Source organism: Pygocentrus nattereri, chromosome 11, assembly GCF_015220715.1.
Source record: "Pygocentrus nattereri isolate fPygNat1 chromosome 11, fPygNat1.pri, whole genome shotgun sequence".
In the NCBI taxonomy this organism is placed as follows: domain Eukaryota; kingdom Metazoa; phylum Chordata; class Actinopteri; order Characiformes; family Serrasalmidae; genus Pygocentrus; species Pygocentrus nattereri.
In genome coordinates this window covers 15,185,645-15,203,749 of record NC_051221.1, presented here as the reverse complement: position 1 = coordinate 15,203,749, position 18,105 = coordinate 15,185,645, and the positions used below count along the sequence as shown (strand labels likewise).

The 18,105-nt window shown below is 40.0% G+C and overlaps 1 pseudogene; it reads left to right on the top strand.

Annotated features, from left to right (window-relative positions):
- Positions 1 to 243: 243 nt before the first annotated feature.
- LOC119264422 lies at positions 244 to 11,078 on the top strand (annotated as a pseudogene).
- The last annotated feature ends 7,027 nt before the right edge of the window (positions 11,079 to 18,105 follow it).

Here is an 18,105-nt window from a genome sequence, read left to right as displayed (position 1 = left end):
GTTTCCATTGTTTCTGAGAATGTGTACAAGAATACACTTAAGCACCTGTCTTTGAAACCAGCTAACATTAAGTTAAAAACATACACTGGTGAACAGGTTCCTGTGCGAGGAGTGGTGGATGTCACAGTTCAGCTGAACAAGCAAACAGCCAAGCTGCCATTGTATGTGGTAAAAGGAGATTACCCATCTCTGCTCGGTCGTGCATGGCTGGATAAAATCACATTGGACTGGCCTGCAATTCGCATGATGGTAAAGGAAGAAACTGGACTGATCGACATTCTAAACAAACATGCTGACGTGTTTAAGGATGAACTTGGTAACATGAAAAACATTAGCGTCAAATTGGACACTAAGCCAGATGCCAAGCCAAAGTTCCTAAAGGCACGTCCAGTCCCCTATGCAATTAGACCTAAAGTGGAAGCACATCTGAAATCCCTAGTTCATAGCGGGGTTCTAGAGCCAGTCAGCGTGAGCAGTTGGGCTACACCCATTGTACCAGTCATAAAGAAAGATGGGTCCATCAGGATATGTGGGGATTTTAAAGTCACACTTAACCCTGTGTTGGAGGTGGAACAATACCCTCTGCCCCACATTGACGACTTGTTTACTGAGCTGGCAGGAGGAAAAAATTCAGCAAAATTGACCTTAGTCAAACTTATCTCCAGATGAACGTGGACGAAAGCTCAAGGGAACTGCTTACTATAATCACACACAAGGGCCTATATCGCTACCGTCGTTTGCCGTATGGGGTCACGTCAGCCCCATCTCTTTTTCAAAGAGCAATGGATCAAATTCTAAATGGTCTAGCTGAAGTTCAGTGCTATTTAGATGATATCTTGATTACGGGAAATACTGAAGAAGAGCACTTGAGAAACTTGGATGCTACCTTACAGAGGCTGAAAGAGCATGGACTCAGAGTTCGCAAATCCAAATGTGAGTTCTTCCAGCCATCTGTTGAATACCTAGGACATGTGATCGACTCACAAGGCTTACACAAAGCCCCATCCAAGGTTAAGGCAATAATGGAGGCACCAGCGCCTCAGAACGTGAGCCAGCTTCGTTCCTATCTTGGCCTTCTAAATTACTACGGCAGGTTTGTCTCGAACCTAGCCTCGTTGCTAAAACCATTGCATCAATTGCTCTGTCAAGACAAAGCCTGGAAGTGAACAGATAAGTGTGCACAAGCTTTTGCCAAAACAAAGAGGGCTCTGCTGAAGTCAGAAGTCTTGACACATTTTGACCCAGCCCTGCCATTACAGTTAGCGTGTGATGCTTCTCCCTATGGGGTTGGCGCTGTCATATCACATATCATGCCAGACGGAAAAGAAAAACCCCTGGCATTTGCATCACGCACGCTGAACAAAGCAGAAAGTAACTATGCCCAAATTGAGCATGAAGCCCTTGGTATTGTCTTTGGTGTTCGCAAATTTCATCAGTACTTGTTTGGACGGAAATTCACCCTTCTGACAGATCACCGTCCTCTCACCACTATTTTTGGTCCACATGTGGGCATTCCATCATTAGCAGCTAGTCGGATGCAAAGGTGGGCATTGCTGCTCTCTGCCCATTCATACGACATAAAGTACAGGAAATCTGAGTTGCATGCAAACACAGATGGTCTCTCCAGGTTGCCACTTCCGGTGACGCATGCTGAGCCAAAGCAAGCTGAAATCTTCTACTTTCAGCAGGTGGAGGATGCACCAGTTACATCTTCACAAGTGCAACGACACACAAGGAATGATCCACTGTTGTCCAAATTGCTGGATATGGTTGTCTGTGGACGAAATTTGGAAGATGCTGCAGAATTGAAGCCATACCTGGTCAGGCACAATGACCTTACTGTACAAGCAGGTTGCCTTTTATGGGGACAGAGAGTGATCATTCCGCCATCTTTGAGGAACAGAGTGTTACAAGTGCTGCATTCAGGTCACTGTGGAATTGTCCGCATGAAAGAACTTGCTAGAAGTTACTTCTGGTGGCCAGGACTCGATGGAGAGATCGAAGAAACAGCATCATCATGCACATCATGTCAGAAAGTCTGCAATATGCCACAACTGGCCCCACTTCACCCATGGGATTGGCCAGAAGAACCTTGGCAACGGGTTCACATTGATTTTGCTGGTCCGTTTGAAGAGAAAATGCTCCTGGTAGCAATGGATGCACATAGCAAGTGGCCAGAAGTGTTCATAATGAAATCCACTACCACGGAAAAGACCATTGAGAAACTGGGTGAGATGTTCAGTCGATTCTGCTTTCCTGAACAACTCGTAAGTGACAACGGGCCACAGTTCATTTCTCAAGAGTTTGAGAAATTCCTCAAGGTGAATGGAGTACAACACATCCGGTCAGCTCCCTATCACCCATCCACAAATGGCCTAGCCGAACGATTTGTGCAAAGCTTGAAGCACTCACTGAAAGCTTCATGTGGACAGAGCTCACTCCATCAGCGTTTGAACAGTTTTCTACTGTCCTACAGAAATGTGCCACATTCAACTACTCAAGTCTCCCCAGCCATACTTTTCATGAAAAGACGGCTGCGTACCAGTCTTGATCTGCTGAAGCCTTCTAGAATGAAAGCTTGTGTCCAGCGTCAACAGCAAGCTCAAATTGAAAGACGAAAACAAAGAGCAAAGAACAGAGTTTTCCATCCGGGAGATCAAGTGTTGGCACGTAGCTACACACGAGGACCAAAGTGGATTCCTGCAACTGTCATCACCAAGACAGGTCCAGTGTCTTACAGGGTCAAGACCGCAGAGGACATTGTCTGGAGAAGACACACAGACCAGCTACTTCAAGGAGCAGCTGCACCTGCAGAATCTGTTTCGGAAAAAAATCCTGAACTTTCGCAGTTGAGTGGTCCGAATCAGAGTCCACAGCCTTTGAAAGACTCACTAGCCTCTGATCCTACATCTTCAGAGCCTGTGACTGCTACAGTTCAGTCGACACTGCCCACTACTGAGGAAGTATCTCCATTAGTCATTCCTGTTTCAGAGGTTGGAGACGCTCGTCGTTATCCTGTGAGAAACCGTCAACCTCCAGATCGTTTGAGTTATTAGTCAGTGACATACCCAAAGGAATGGGGCAGAATAATCCCGGGGTGTTGTCAGGGTTTGAGGTAGTCTACCCTCACTCCCTTAGTGTATATGTATATATATAAAAAAAAAAACATGTTTGGTTGTTTTTTGTTGTTCATTTGGTAGATTCTGTAGTGCTGAAATGTATGATGGGCATGTCTTTGTATTGTGTGACATCGTGGTAATTGTTTTGAATTGAATTGAACTGTTTTCAAAAGTAGCACCTTTTGTTTAAGGGGGGAGGAATATGTCATGTATAAAGTAGTTCTCATAGTACTTTAAGGCACTATATTTTACTGTGCATAGCGCTACATTTTGTATCCCTCCGCCGGGCAGCTGATCGTTGTTGTTACAAAAGTAAACAGTGTTGAACTGAACCTCCCGCGTCTCCGTCTCCGTGTATAATTAGTTATTTCAGTATAAATTGATATAATACTAAAGACACAACACTCTAGTGTTTCATCAACTCAGATCATTCAGTCATAGCTTTCAGTGCATATGTCAACATGTCAAATAACCCCTCTGGACCCCTCTAATCGGATCCGAAAATGAACAAAACTCAGTCCACCATGTTTGTTTTGTGGCCCAAGTGCATCTTGAAAACAAAAAACTGCCACAGTTAAATACAGTAAAGGAAACCTCGATGCTTACTGTACATTCATAGCCACAAGTAAATCCAGACTCCTTTGGAGAATGGCTGCCAGCGGGTTTGTGCTACACTATATTGTCAAAAGTATTTGCTCGTGTGCCTTCACACAGGTATGAATGTGTTACATCCCACTCTATATCTATAGAGTTTAATATGATGTCGGCCCACCTTTTGCAGCTATAACAGTTTCAGCTCTTCTAGAAATTCTTTCACCAAAGGTTTAGGAGTGTGTTTATGGGAATTTTTGACCATTCTTCCAAAATCTCTTGGTCTGCTGAAGCATTAAGAGTTCCTTTCACTGGAACTAAGGGGCTGAGCCCAACTCCTGAAAAACAGCCTCACACCATTATCCCCCCTCCACCAAACTTTACACTTGGCACAATGCAGTCAGACAAGTACCGTTCTCTTGGCAACCGCCAAACCCAGACTCGCCCATCGGATTGACAGACAGAGAAGCGTGATTAGTCACTCCAGAGAACACATTTCTACTGCTCTTGAGTCCAGTGGCGCTGCTTTACACCGCTGCATTCGACGCTTTGCATCACGTTTGGTGATGTAAGGCTTGGATGCAGCTGCTCGGCCATGGAAACCCATTCCATGAAGCTCTCTATGCTGTTCTTGAGCTAATCTGAAGGCCATATGAAGTTTGGAGGTCTATAGTGATTGACTGCAGATAGTTGGTGACCTCTGCGCACTATGCCCCTCAGCATTCGCAGACCCCACTCTGTCATTTTACATGGCCGACCACTTTGTGGCTGAGTTGCTGTCGTTCCCAATCACTTCCACTTTGTTGTAACACCACTGACAGTTGACTGTGGAATTTTTGGTAGGGAGGAAGTTTCACAACTGGATTTGTTGCACAGGTGGCATCCGATCACAGTACCACGCTGAAATTCACTGAGCTCCTGAGAGCGACCCATTCTCTTAAAAATGTTTGTAGAAGCAGTCTGCAAGCCTAGGTACTTGGTTTTATACACCTGTGGCCATGGAAGAGGTTGGAACACTTGAATTAAATGATTTTGATGGGTGAGTGAATACTTTTGGCAATACAGTGTATTTTGTAAAGACAGCAGTGCTGGCACATTAAAGGAATAATACAAGACAGCCTATGTGATTTTATTCAGGTTAAAGGGTGATGCTAGGCCAAAGTTGAACCACCTACCTAAGTTGAAATCATGTCAAAGATATGACTGGTTTATTACTTTTAGAAAATCACAACAAAAATACTTGGAGAAGCACTTGAAGGAGGCCCCCGAATATTCTGTTCTAACTCCTGGATGAAGCAATCTGAACCAAAAAATTACAATACATGATGAATGTGTGATCAATTACATTACATGTGATGTTGGAAGTGATCTCTGTTTTCTGCCAGACGCAAGAAGGGGTATGGGGCTATGCACCCAGAAGTTGCAAATGGAGGTCAAACATCACAATGGCTGTACGGCACCTACCTCATATCTCTGATGCAGGGACATACCGGCTTGTTTGAAGCTCAATATACTGAGCAGCATGTTGCTCTTTCGAGTGAATCTCCCTTAATGTACAGTATAATAAATACAATCTTCCATTGGATTTCACTAACAATAGTAATTGTTTAATGTTTTTTGTAGCTTGGTTCTATTGGAGTATTTTGCTCAGGGCCGAATTCACAAAATGTCTTAAGAAAACCTTCTCACATGAGCATTTTCTCTTAACTACACACTTAAAAATTCTTAAAAATATACTTCATTTCTTTCTCAGGTTTTCTCTCAAGAACAATAATAACAGCAGGTTACGTTCCTGAATAAATATGTTTTCTTAACCATATGACAGTCTCATTCATACAGCCTTATACTGTAAGACTCGATATGGTAAACCTCTAAAATGTTAGCTTTTATTACATTTAACAACATACAAGTGTTGAAATAGACCAAAGATTTCTTGTTTGCTTCATTTTTTTGGTTTGTTTTTGTTTTCCCTTCATTATGCTGTCCAAGGGTGCTGATGTGATTAAGTAGTTCTGCTTTGAGAAAATGCTCATTTATTGAACACGACAGAAAAAGGCACATACAAAAAACAGCAGGAGGTCACCCAAAGGCAAAAAAACCTTGCTGACCTTCCGACTCACACTAAGCCCAACATAAAATAACACATGAAACACATGCACGCATCTCAAAATCAACAAACATTATAACAGCATAAACAACACAATAAACCTCACTTTTTACACTGCACTTTTTAAGCCATGCTGCTGATCTGCATACTGTGCCCCTGAGCTCCTTTCCCAACACTGAGCCAGTGGCTGCCGCCATAATATTCCAATAGTCCACCTGACTTACCCTTTATAGCCTGCTTATTTAATGAGAGTGATTGTATTTAGGCTTTCTTATGAACATCTTAGTGTTTGTCTTAAAATCCTTTGGTTTTTTTCTTATGAAAGCTTTTGTGAATCATTCCCCAGAACTGTTATACAATAAACTACCCATAATTCAGTGTGACCCAGGAGGGATCTGAGTTCTAAAGGTTGTGGTATGACCAGCAAGTGGTCTGAGATCTCATCATGCTAAAGAGGACCGAGTCCCTTTTAAAGTAACTTAAAAGAAAAACACTACTGAGGTTATTTGCAGATGGTTCCCTTTAAAAGACCTAATTTTGTTTCATTTAATAAGGAATACGTGAAAATATCAGCATATAACGCTGGGTTTGCAGGTTAAATACTAAGATTCCGAGATCAACTGCGATGTCATTTATATATTCAAAGATCAGTCTCCATCCTAACGACATGCTGACACAGTATACAAAACACATGTACTGTAATGTGGGTTCAGGTGAGAAGACTGGACGCATTTATGAATCTGAATCTGCATAACAATGCAAAGATAAATAAATAGGTTTGATGAACAAAAGCAAGACTTTACATCGATTTAAACTCAAAAGACATATCAAATAATCCTCTGACCTGTTATGCTTTTCACAGTGTGTGGACTGGGTTGAGAAATGGAGGCAACAAATAAGCAAAAATATATAAAGCAGAGGAATGAGACATGACTTGAAAGCACAGCTAGATAACAGAACTGGACTAAGAAACAAACATTCAGAGCAAAAAAGAGAGTAAGTAACAATACCAGTCACACCATGAAACAGAAGGACAGACACACAATGAGAAATAGCTGAAAACACTGATTACATGGCAATTACAAATACAGGTGAACTTGACAAGGGGGTGGAGCTAGGGAGGCAAGAAACAAGAGAGAGATTGACCCTTGTCATAAAATGAGAACACGTGAAATATCACAGACGGTTTCGTTATTCGTCAGTTTCATCTTTGGTGCAGCTGTACAACACAGCTCATGTCTGATAGGAGTGTGTGGAAATTTGAGTCATAACAGTTCAATGACCTGAAAAAATGGCAGGTAACTAAACAAAATTATTATTAACATTATCTATAATACCAATAATAAGAATGCAAATAGACACATTGGTACAAACAAATGCTGTTATTATTCCATGTTCCATCTGGAGATGTATTACACTGTGCTATTATTTTATACTACTGGCAAGTTTAGACTTCTGACACCGCCCACAAAACAAACAACACAAAATATAAATGGAGCAAAAGCATCTCATACATTGCAATTTAGACTGCAGTTTTTGGGAAAATGAGCACATAACACAACCACATCATTGTACTATTGTCAAAAAAAAGACATTTTGCTTATTTCACATGATTTTTTCTAGTCATTGTAATTTTAATGCTGTTAAGTTTGGTCAGTAAGCATAATAGTGTGCTCACTGCTCAGCCTCGAGCTTTACCTACAAGCACAGCCCTTGGCTCATGAGCCTTTGAATGCTGTTTTCTTGGCTCCCTACTGAAGTATCTTTATGTATCAGGGCATGCTAAATGAGATGCTGGTAGACTGCGCTTGGTTTCACACACAGAGGCTGATTCATCGTTTCCACTAAAATCTTTTCCTGTTTCCACATCACGCAAAATTTCATGATTCACTTGTAGAGTAGCTTTCATTATAGATGGTCCAACTTTTGCTCTCTTATACACAACTTTGATCAATAAGGACATATAGCATTGGAAATGATTAATGCATTCTAAGTTTATTCAACAAAACAAAATAAGTGTTGTGCTACAGTTTGAATGAAAATTTTGCCCGTTTTTTTAAAGCTTGTCCAACCTCATAACATAACAGAACACATTTGTGGGCCAAGCATGGCTTGGTCAATTGATTCCACTCATTCCAAATCTAATACACTTGTTTTGGACTCAAACTGTCACTGACTGAACTTTATGGATCGCTCTTGCTCTCAGGTGAATGGCTCCAAATCAAAGAAGGAAATCTTTGTAAGCTAAAATCTTTGTAATAAATCTTTGTTATAAATGTCAGGCCTACTGATGCACTTTTAAGGCTACAGTGTGAGTTTATTGTACTCAGCACTGAGAACTAAAACAGTCATTTTTAGTCATTAAAAGTCCATTTTATACAATTAAAATCAGTAAATTTAGTCATTAAAATTCCATTTTATACAAACAAAAGGCTAGATTCATTATTATACCTTCAGTATTTTAGAACCCCTCAAAAGTACTTTGTATACGTTTGCGCTATACATGTTTCTCGAGGTGCTGCAACGAATGACTAAAATAATTTCACAGTTTATTAGCGTTCTTGGCTTTGCTGTCAAAGAGTCTACAGTTTATTCTTAGTATCTGTCATTATGCTGTAGTCAGACAAGTTACATATTCAGTTTCTTTACTATGTCCAAACTAATATAGATCAGGCTGGTGATAAAGGTCACCTGTATATTATGGGAAGAAGTGGCATCTTTTCAGTGCATGAAATTGCTGTGAAGTTATAATTCTTCTGGGAATTCAAATGAAGTCAGACCTATGTGGTCCTCTCCGGAAGCGTCAGGAAAAACGGGTGAGAATGAATGAAACTCAACTGCTGCTCCCAGAGGTAAATTATGTGCTGCAGATTTAAATTTACACCTTCATAATAAACTATGACTCCTGTATGAGAGTTCATTCAATGCTGGGGCTTCTATTGTGAATGCTAAAGAGGCGGAGTCACAGTGTTGGGAGGGCAAATGAATCATGGCAAGAAGTGCAGGAACATTCTTACATTCACAACTCCCTGATTATGACCAAGTTTAACCTCTCTCTCTCTCTCTCTCTCTCTCTCTCTCTCTCTCTCTTTTTTTCTTTTGTTTATCTCACTTTACCTCCTTCTCTGTCTATTTTTCTTTCTCTCTGTCTCTCTCTTTCTATCTCCCAGCTTCTCTTTCTGTCTCTCTCTCTATCTCCCATTCTCCCAATGTCTATTTCTGTTTTTCTGCCCCTCTCTCTCTCCCTCTTTCTCTTTATCTCTTGTTCCTGCTCTCTGTTTTTCTTTCTCCATCTTGTTCTTTATGTCTTTCTCTGTCTCTCTCTTCAACTTCTCTCTCACCCTCCCTTTCTTTCTTTCTTTCTTTCTTTCTTTCTTTCTTTCTTTCTTTCTTTCTTTCTTTCTTTCTTTCTATCCTGTTTCTCTCTCTATTGCTGTATCTCTCTCTATGTCTCTGTTTATCTCTCTGTCTCTTTCTGTCTCTCTTACTCCTCCCTCTCTCCTCGCTATTTCTCCCATTACAAAAAATAAGCAAATTGAATTGAATTTATTTGAATTGAACTGCACTGATCTAAAATCAAATCAAGTTGATTTGAAGTGATTTGAATTGTGTTCAATTAATTTGAATAAACTTTATTTTTAGTATATTTATCTATTATTTAATAATTGAGTGTCAACAATCAACACAGTGACAATAGTTAAGAATAAAAACATTACAAAGCATAAATAAAAGGAATATATAGGTAAAATAAATACCTATATATTAATGCATAAACCTGTGGTTCTCAGTCCTGGTCCTGGAGTGTCACTGCCTTACATATACAAAAATATCATATATATATATATATATATATATATATATATATATATATATATATATATATATACATACATAGTGCCCATTTTCCACAGAAGTGAATGGTTATTTAGCATCCTGGTAGCTGTTCTTAAACCACAAAGATAAAATGCTCCCAAGCACACATGTTGCTAATATCCTGTATTTGTCTAACACCATCAGTAGTCCACAGGATCTTTTATTCTGACAGTTTTATGACAGACTTCTAACATTTGGCATTGGATTATCTCATGGATCTCACTTTGATCCCACTGCTTCTGTAACTGTAAACTTATCCTACTTGTATTCAAGTCTTGGTTCTTCTCAGTTGTTCTTCTTCATGTTCTTAGGGATTTTTCCTTTTGTGTCTTGGTTCCTCTCAGTGTTTCTTCTTCACTTTGACAATTTTTCCTGTCACTGTCACCCTCTGTGTTGCTCATTAAGATCCTGGACCTGGATTTCTGAAATTTCTGTTGTACAAAGCACTGTAGATATTTACTGATTATTGAATGTGAATTTATAGCAACACAGTTGACAAAGCAGGGATTGTTAGGAGCAATGCCACAGAAGAATATCTTTTGTTTCCCTAAGGAACCTTTCAAAGCATATGTCTTCATCTTCATCTCCATCTTCATCTTCTTAACCTGCTTGGGCAACTTGGCTCACAATAGGGAAAGCAGAGAATCCCAGATGACCATATCCCCCGCAGTTTCCTTCAGCTCATTCTGGTGGATCCTGAGCTACTTCCAGGCCAACTTGAACACATAATCCCTCCAGTGGGTCCTGGGACTGCCTCAGGATCTCACCCCAGTCAGTTGTGCCTGGTAAACCTCCAATGGAAGGTGGCCAAGGGCCCTCCTAATCAGATGCCTGAACCACCTAAACTGGCTCCTGGCTCTGCTTCTGCCGCCAGCTCTAATGCTGCCCGACAGTACCTGCTGAGCCAGCAGTCCTCTGAGGGAGCTTTTAGAGGTATTAAACACTTCAGACCTCTGGTTCCTTTCACCACTACTGTCAACAATTTTGCTCCATATGTTTCTCTAGAACCGACCGAATTTTTGAACATTGGTGGCATTCCCCTTTAAACTCAGAACTTTAAAACATGCCCCGTCCACCACCATCCCCAGTTGATATTGATATCTCCATTTTTCTTGAGGAAAAGCGCAGAAAGTGCCCAGGGCTCTACCATGGACTAATAAAAAATGAAAAAAACATAATTGCCTACAATGTAAGAGTCATAAAAAACATGTGTTCCAGGATTGCTACAAGTACCTTTAATCTCGTCATCTTTACCCAGGGGGGACATTATCGAAGAAGCCAAGCTGATCCTCAACTTCATCAGTCTATTAGTGTCTCTGGGGACAATGTTTTTGTTCATTAGCGCCATTCTTTCTCATTCCATACAGCTGTTGGGCCCATCGGATTAGCCTGGGCCTGAGAATTATTAGAAATTATTAGAAAACCCAATCACTCCAATAGTGATAAATGAAGAGCTTTGAAATCTCAACCTTTGCTAAGGGATGGGATATATGTGAGATTACAAGCCTAATGCTTTTTACTCATGTTCATTGTTTTGTGTTAATGCCAGTGAAGTACTCTTCAACAAGCCCACCAACAGTGAGCATTTGCAGTAAGAGCCAAGGATGCATTTGCCCTGTTTCATTTCAACACAGTCATTTGTTTGATCTGATGAGACTCTCTAATAACATTTTAACATCAGCTTCATTTGCAAACTTGAAACAAGCTGCCTTCATGCTGAGTACACTCAGAACTAATGTTCCACAACACAGGCTGAATGCGTACATGTTTAGTGTTGCATTGGGGTTTACAGAGCAATGAACGTGGGATAAGGGCAGAATATTCCATTTGTTAAGTAGCTGCTACATACCTGTTAATTAATTTGATTTAGTGTCTTGTGGAACAGTCTATTATTGCTACAAATGCAGATGTTAACTGATTACACAATGACTGAACTGAGCTCAAATATCAACTGAGTGTAAGTACAACAATATTGGACAGTTTTCTGGACTTGAGGTCACCACTGAAAATTCTCTTTAGTTTAGGCTTTAACTTACAACCCCAATTCCAATGAAGTTGGGACGTTGTGTAAAACATAAGCCATTGGATGGCAGCATATGTTGCTCCAAAACCTGTATGTACCTTTCAGCATTAATGGTGTCTTCACAGATGTGCAAGTTACCCATGCCATGGGCACTAACACACCCCCACACCATCAGAGATGCTGGCTTTTGAACTTTGCGCTGATAACAATCCGGACAGTGCTTTTTCTCTTTGGCCCGGAGGACACAACGTCCAAGATTCCCAAAAACAATTTGAAATGTGGACTCGTCAGACCACAGGACACTTTTCCACTTTGCGTCAGTCCATCTCAGATGAGCTCAGGCCCAGAGAAGCCGGTGGTGTTTCTGGGTGTTGTTGATTTGTGGCTTTCGCTTTGCATGGCAGAGTTTTAACTTGCACTTGTAGATGGAGCGACGAACTGTGTTCACTGACAGTGGTTTTCTGAAGTGTTCCTGAGCTCATGTGGGAATATCTGTTACAGAATGATGTGGGTTTTTAATGCAGTGCCGCCTGAGGGATGAAAGGTCATGGGCATTCAATGTTGGTTTTCTGCCTTGCTGCTTACTTGCAGAGATTTCTCCAGATTCTCTGAATCTTTTGATGGTATTATGGACTGTAGATGATGAAATCCCTAAATTCCTTGCAGTTGCACGTTGAGAAACATTGTGCTTAAACTGTTGGACTATTTGCTCACGCAGTTGTTCACAAAGTGAACCTCACCCCGTCCTTGCTTGTGAACGACTGAGCCTTTCAGGGATGCTCTCTTTATACCCAATCATGACACTCGCCTGTTTCCAATTAACCTGTTCACCTGTGGAATGTTCCAAACAGGTGTTTTTTGAGTCTTTTGTTGCCCCTGTCCCAACTTCTGTGGAACGTGTTGCAGGCATCAAATTCAAAATGAGCGAATATTTGCAAAACACAAAGTTTATCCATTTGAACATTAAATATCTTTTCTTTGTAGTGTATTAAATTGAATATAGGTTGAAAAGGATTTGCTAATCATTGTATTCTGTTTTAATTTATGTTTTACACAACATCCCAACTTCACTGGAATTGGGGTTGTAACACGGGGTTGGGAAACTAGCCTTAAGGGTAATGTTTTTTTACATTTAACTTTAAACCAAGTAGAGGCATATTGATGTCAATATTATAAAATTGATATTAATATTCCCAAATTAATTTAGATTAGATTTGGGTGGTGGGATAACCTCCCTTTGGGAACATGTAAAGAACAGTTTGCTTGATTAAAGGGGTCTTTGCATTATGAAATGATTCTTTAGATTAATGGAAAATGGCAGTAGATGGGTCTATATAGAACTTGTTTGAAAAGGATTCTATATAGCACCAAAAATGTTCTACTATTGTTACAAGCCAAAGATCCCATGTTTTGATATTATATAGAAGCCTTTTACAGTAAAGTGCATATTGAGTCTTTTCACTACAGAATAATTTATTGCACAAGTCATTTGTCACTGCCTCTAAACTAAAAGCACATCAGCACAAACAGCTACGGTTTCATATCTCGCATATTGACTACGCGCTGCATATTTTGAAGTCATGTTGTGGAACTGTCTCTAGTCATATTATCACAACAACTGACTTATTAAGATATGAAGTTGAACACATGGTCTATAGGCTTGTGTAATACTTGATGAGACCAAATATTATAACAATCAAGTAAAAATAAAAGCATCACTCTCAATTACAAATGCGCTGTCACAGCCACAACAGACTATTTTTCATTTGTGTGGTCAGAGCCTTTGGGTCTTCAGAGGCAAAAAGAAAAAGGAAAATATAAAATCCCAATAATAACATAAAATCCCAAATGCAACAGCTGAGATACCCAGAATGGCCTGAGCCAGCGTCAGCATAATAGTGCAAGCTGTGTCAGAGAGGAGGAAGTGATCAGTCACAGAGTTTGGCTTTAGTGCTGCAGTAGACATGGACTGTTCTACTTACATAAGAGGAGCTTTTTAACCTTTTCTAGATCGCTGTACCAGTACTGGCACACGCCGTCCAAGCGTTCATTTCATTTTTATGCATCAAATCATCCAGCATTAATGTGATGCAGTATACCCTTAGAAAGCTTGGAATCTTACATTTACATTTACATTCACAGCATTTAGCAGACGCTCTTATCCAGAGCGACTTACAAGAAGTGCTTTGTCAATCTAGAGAAAGTATCTTTGCTAGTTACCAATAGCTTAGAGAAAAAGACAGTCCTGAGCTCAGATACTGCTAGAAACATGTCACTGCAGACACCAAGAGAAAAAGAAACAGAGTTGAATGCAGAACTCTGTGCCATTCAATGCAATACAATAACAATAAGATACAATACAATAAACTACAATACAGAGTGCAGTACAATAAAATAAGTGCAGCTTATAGTTCAATGCTCATATAAGTGCTGTGTAAAGAGATGAGTCTTCAGTCTACATTTGAAGACAGCAAGAGACTCTGTTCGGACAACCAGTGGGAGTTCACACACAGAGACCTCATAATCCAAAATGTGGTGTTGATAATACAGCAAGAGTCAGAGATCAGTTTAGAGATGAATGAGTCAGACGGAAAAAAACTCCTCTGTTCTAGTCTCTGTTACTCTGTGTCAGTAATTCATATAATTATTCAGACAGTTGGGGAAAATTTGTTACTTTTCAAATAAGACCAAGATCATAGTGTATATATATATATATATATATATATATATATATATATATATATATAAAATGGATTTTAACCCTTCTAATGGCCAGTGCCCACTGGCAGGCCCAAAGTTTTACCACACTTCTATAACCTAAGAACAGCTCTGCAAGTTTGCATGGAAGCCCTTTGTTTCTAAAGAAAGATAGAAAGACAGAAATGTTAAAGCTGTCCCCTGAATAAATGTATTTATTTATTTACTTGCTTACGTACTTACTCCCAGCAGATTCTAAATCAAATCTTATTATCTTTCAGTTAGAATTAGGCACAGTCAGATATAAACTGTAGCAAGTTAAATGCTTCCAAACACTTCTTTTCTGATGTCTAACATCCTGTTTGTGCTTAACACCATCATTAGTCCACAGGATCTCTTATTCTGACAATTTTCTGACAAACCTCTAACGTTTGCTATCGGGTTATCTCACAGATCTCACTTTGATCCTAAAGCTTCCGTAACTGTAAACTTGTCCTACTTGTATCCAAAGTACTCTATTCAGTGCAGCTCAGAGGAGCAGCAGTTCCCTGTCTGTGTCTTGGTTACTCTGAGTGACTTTCTTATGCTCTTACAGCAATTTTCACTAAATGGTATAGTCAGTCTTTTACTACAGAAGAACAATTAATTGCAGCCTTTTTGTCATTGACTCCAATCTAAAAGCCAGCAGCACTATAACTGCTCCAGCTAAGAGAGCTGATGAAGTCCATATAGCACGTATGATTAACCATTGCACTCAATAACAATAAAAAAAGGGGGAAAAGAGTCTTTTATTGTGCCATCTGTGGGGTGAAAGCATGTCTCGGTAAATATGTGCTGTATATCTGTTTAGGAATAACAGAAATGAGAAAGTCTGACATTTGCACTCTGCATTAACAACTGCCCTCGGGAGAGTTCTAACACTCCATGACACACTAAATCAATTTAAAAATGTTCCTCTGGGAGACTGAGAACAAAAAGAACCCAACTTTTAAATATTCATAGCTTACTGAGCAGCACTCAAAAAGCACAGAGAGAAAATATTCAATTACAGCATTTGTTCGGGGTTTGTTGCAACAACAAATGGCACGATCCGTCCAGACTAAATAACTTTTAAAACAAATAAAACCGCCCCCATCACTCTCGCTCCCATTAACCACACATGCTCCCTCTTCTGCTGAATGTTCTGATTAACATCCCCTCCATGTTGACCTCATCACTTAGAGCACTGAGCTCTCAGTGGCAGTATGGCTGACCAGTGGTGGGCCTGATGGATCGTATTGATATTTCAGTTTTAGACTCACACACTTGCATGTAGATGGGAAATGTTCAGCTGGGGCCAAGAGAATTAATCACCCATGAAATGGAATAAACACATGCCTACTCCAAAGGCAAATTTACATCAGACCGATTTATAAGATGTATAGAGAAGTCCTGATTTCTGAAAGAGCACATTCATCTTATGATCAAGCAACACTTTCTTCCAATCACATTTGGACCAAAACTTGGCATTAGGTGGTTAATGTGGGTTATTTTCTTCTCCCTTTTTTCAGTTTTTGAAGGCTTCTGGATTTAGATTCTTCCAGAACTCCACCCCCCAACTGCTTTCATACCTTTGGTCACTGAAACCAGCTGAACTTGACAGCAGGCGTCAGTAAGATGTGAAAAATTGCTGCAGCTAATCGTCAGCACTTCACACATAGCCTCGAGCTCTCCGTCATTGCGTAATCTTATCCACTTGATAAAGTTTTAAAGTCATTCATCATTGTAATGTGATATCATCGAGAGATCTAGTTCTTTGATTGTATTCAGGATCAGATTGCTGACCAAATGATTCAACCGTGCCAGTTGGAAAAACCCAGGGAAGGAAAACAGAATAACAACTGTCATGATTATGGAAAGGGAGGGTTATAGCAGAGAGAGGTTTTGCAACTGCTGAAAAAAATGGCCAGATATTCCCTGATGGAGGTTAAATTACCAGCGAACGGAACAGCTGTTTTAACCTCCAACAGATATCACTGTGTTAAACAGAAGAGAAGGGACTGATCTCAAGAGTGGCAGCCAGCTGCACCGGCTGAACACGAGTTCAAGCATAAGTTGGTGTGTACAATCCGTCCTAAACCTACGTGAGAGCAGTTAGTTTAAAACTAGCAGCACACAGAATTTCGGTTGCACCAAATACACTTATGGTACATCTTAACTAGTAGAGCATGAAGTGATTTTAGATCAAAACACTATGACGCACAGAATGACGTCGTCACTCTCTGTAGCCAATCAGTAACGCCACCCAACATAAACAGAAAATATTACACACATGATCTCAACATGCAGTGTAATCGTTCACACTTCTCTCTTTTCCATGCTTCATCTGCTGTCTTTCGTAGTCGAGATGTATTTCAGAAGAGATTGTGTTTAACAATAAAGTGGTGTCCTCAAAGTGTCTGTCTCTTATGTATGTGTGTTTATTCTGTTCTGCTTGGTTATTTTTTCAATGCTCAAACGGGTTAACATAACCACTACTTGAACCACGTTAATGTTAGCTGACATAAACCGCAATGTATTTTCCCACCAATCAAATTGACCAGCAATTTTACCAGATTTTTATGGCAGAACTTTTACCTACTATATGGTATGTGTACATTTTAAGATATAACTTACAGCTCTGTTGAAGTTACGTTAATATGTTACTTGGTATTTGGTGAAATTCTATTAGCTTGTAAACTTGAGCAGTTTACATTCAAACTAGGCTTCCTCTTGTCTTTGCACATCTCAACTGTATGATTTGAACTCAGTTATGTTGTCTTCTTTGGGCAAAAAGTGTGTATGTGGCAAGTAGATGCATCCTTTATAGTTAAAAGTGTTGCTTATGTTTATGTGAATCCTGCATTCTGGTTCTGGTCTCCTTGTTGCTTTATATCACCATATATCATTGGAATAGGCAGTGTGATGACTGCACTGCTGTCAGCAATAGGCTACAGCCAGATATGAAGACATTACAGGGCATTCTGTGCTTGGCAATTGTTAGATTACCCACTTTTTCACAGATCTACCCAAAAGTGTATTCCTGCCTACGGCACTGCTTGTTAGCTACATTAGCATTATAGTTCCAATACAAACCTAAAAACTGCAAAATAAGACACCGAGCATGTCTTTTCTGATGATCTACTTTTGGGGTAAAGAGGAAAACTGTGCTAATTTGATTTCTATACAAAATGCTGCTCTAAAACATGCTAGCAGACTGCCAAGAGAAACCTAAACAAACAGAGAAAGTGGATCTCAAAGGGCATCTCTTACACAACACAGCCTACACTTAAAGTGTATAAAGCTAAGCAAAGGACGGTTGTTCCAGCCCAGCTCCGAGGGATAAAATATGTTTATATATACTTCCCCAAAGGAAATAACTCCCCTCTCTTATATGTGACCTCTGGTGGAGTGTCCCAGGCTGGGGCCGCTAGCAGTGGGGTGTGTAATGCTTCCCACTGGAGTTCAGGCCCTATACATACGACTGGGGAGCTTTTCTCACTGCACTTACATAACCAGGCAGGAAAACACATTTGACTTTTTGCATTATACGGCATTGCATGTGATCACTGTGATGAAAAAACTGGATGAATGAGGTTTCTGTGTTAGATTACATGCTTGATTATGTGATTATACCACATTATGCCTCTGGGTCATGGATGAATCAGAGTCTAGAG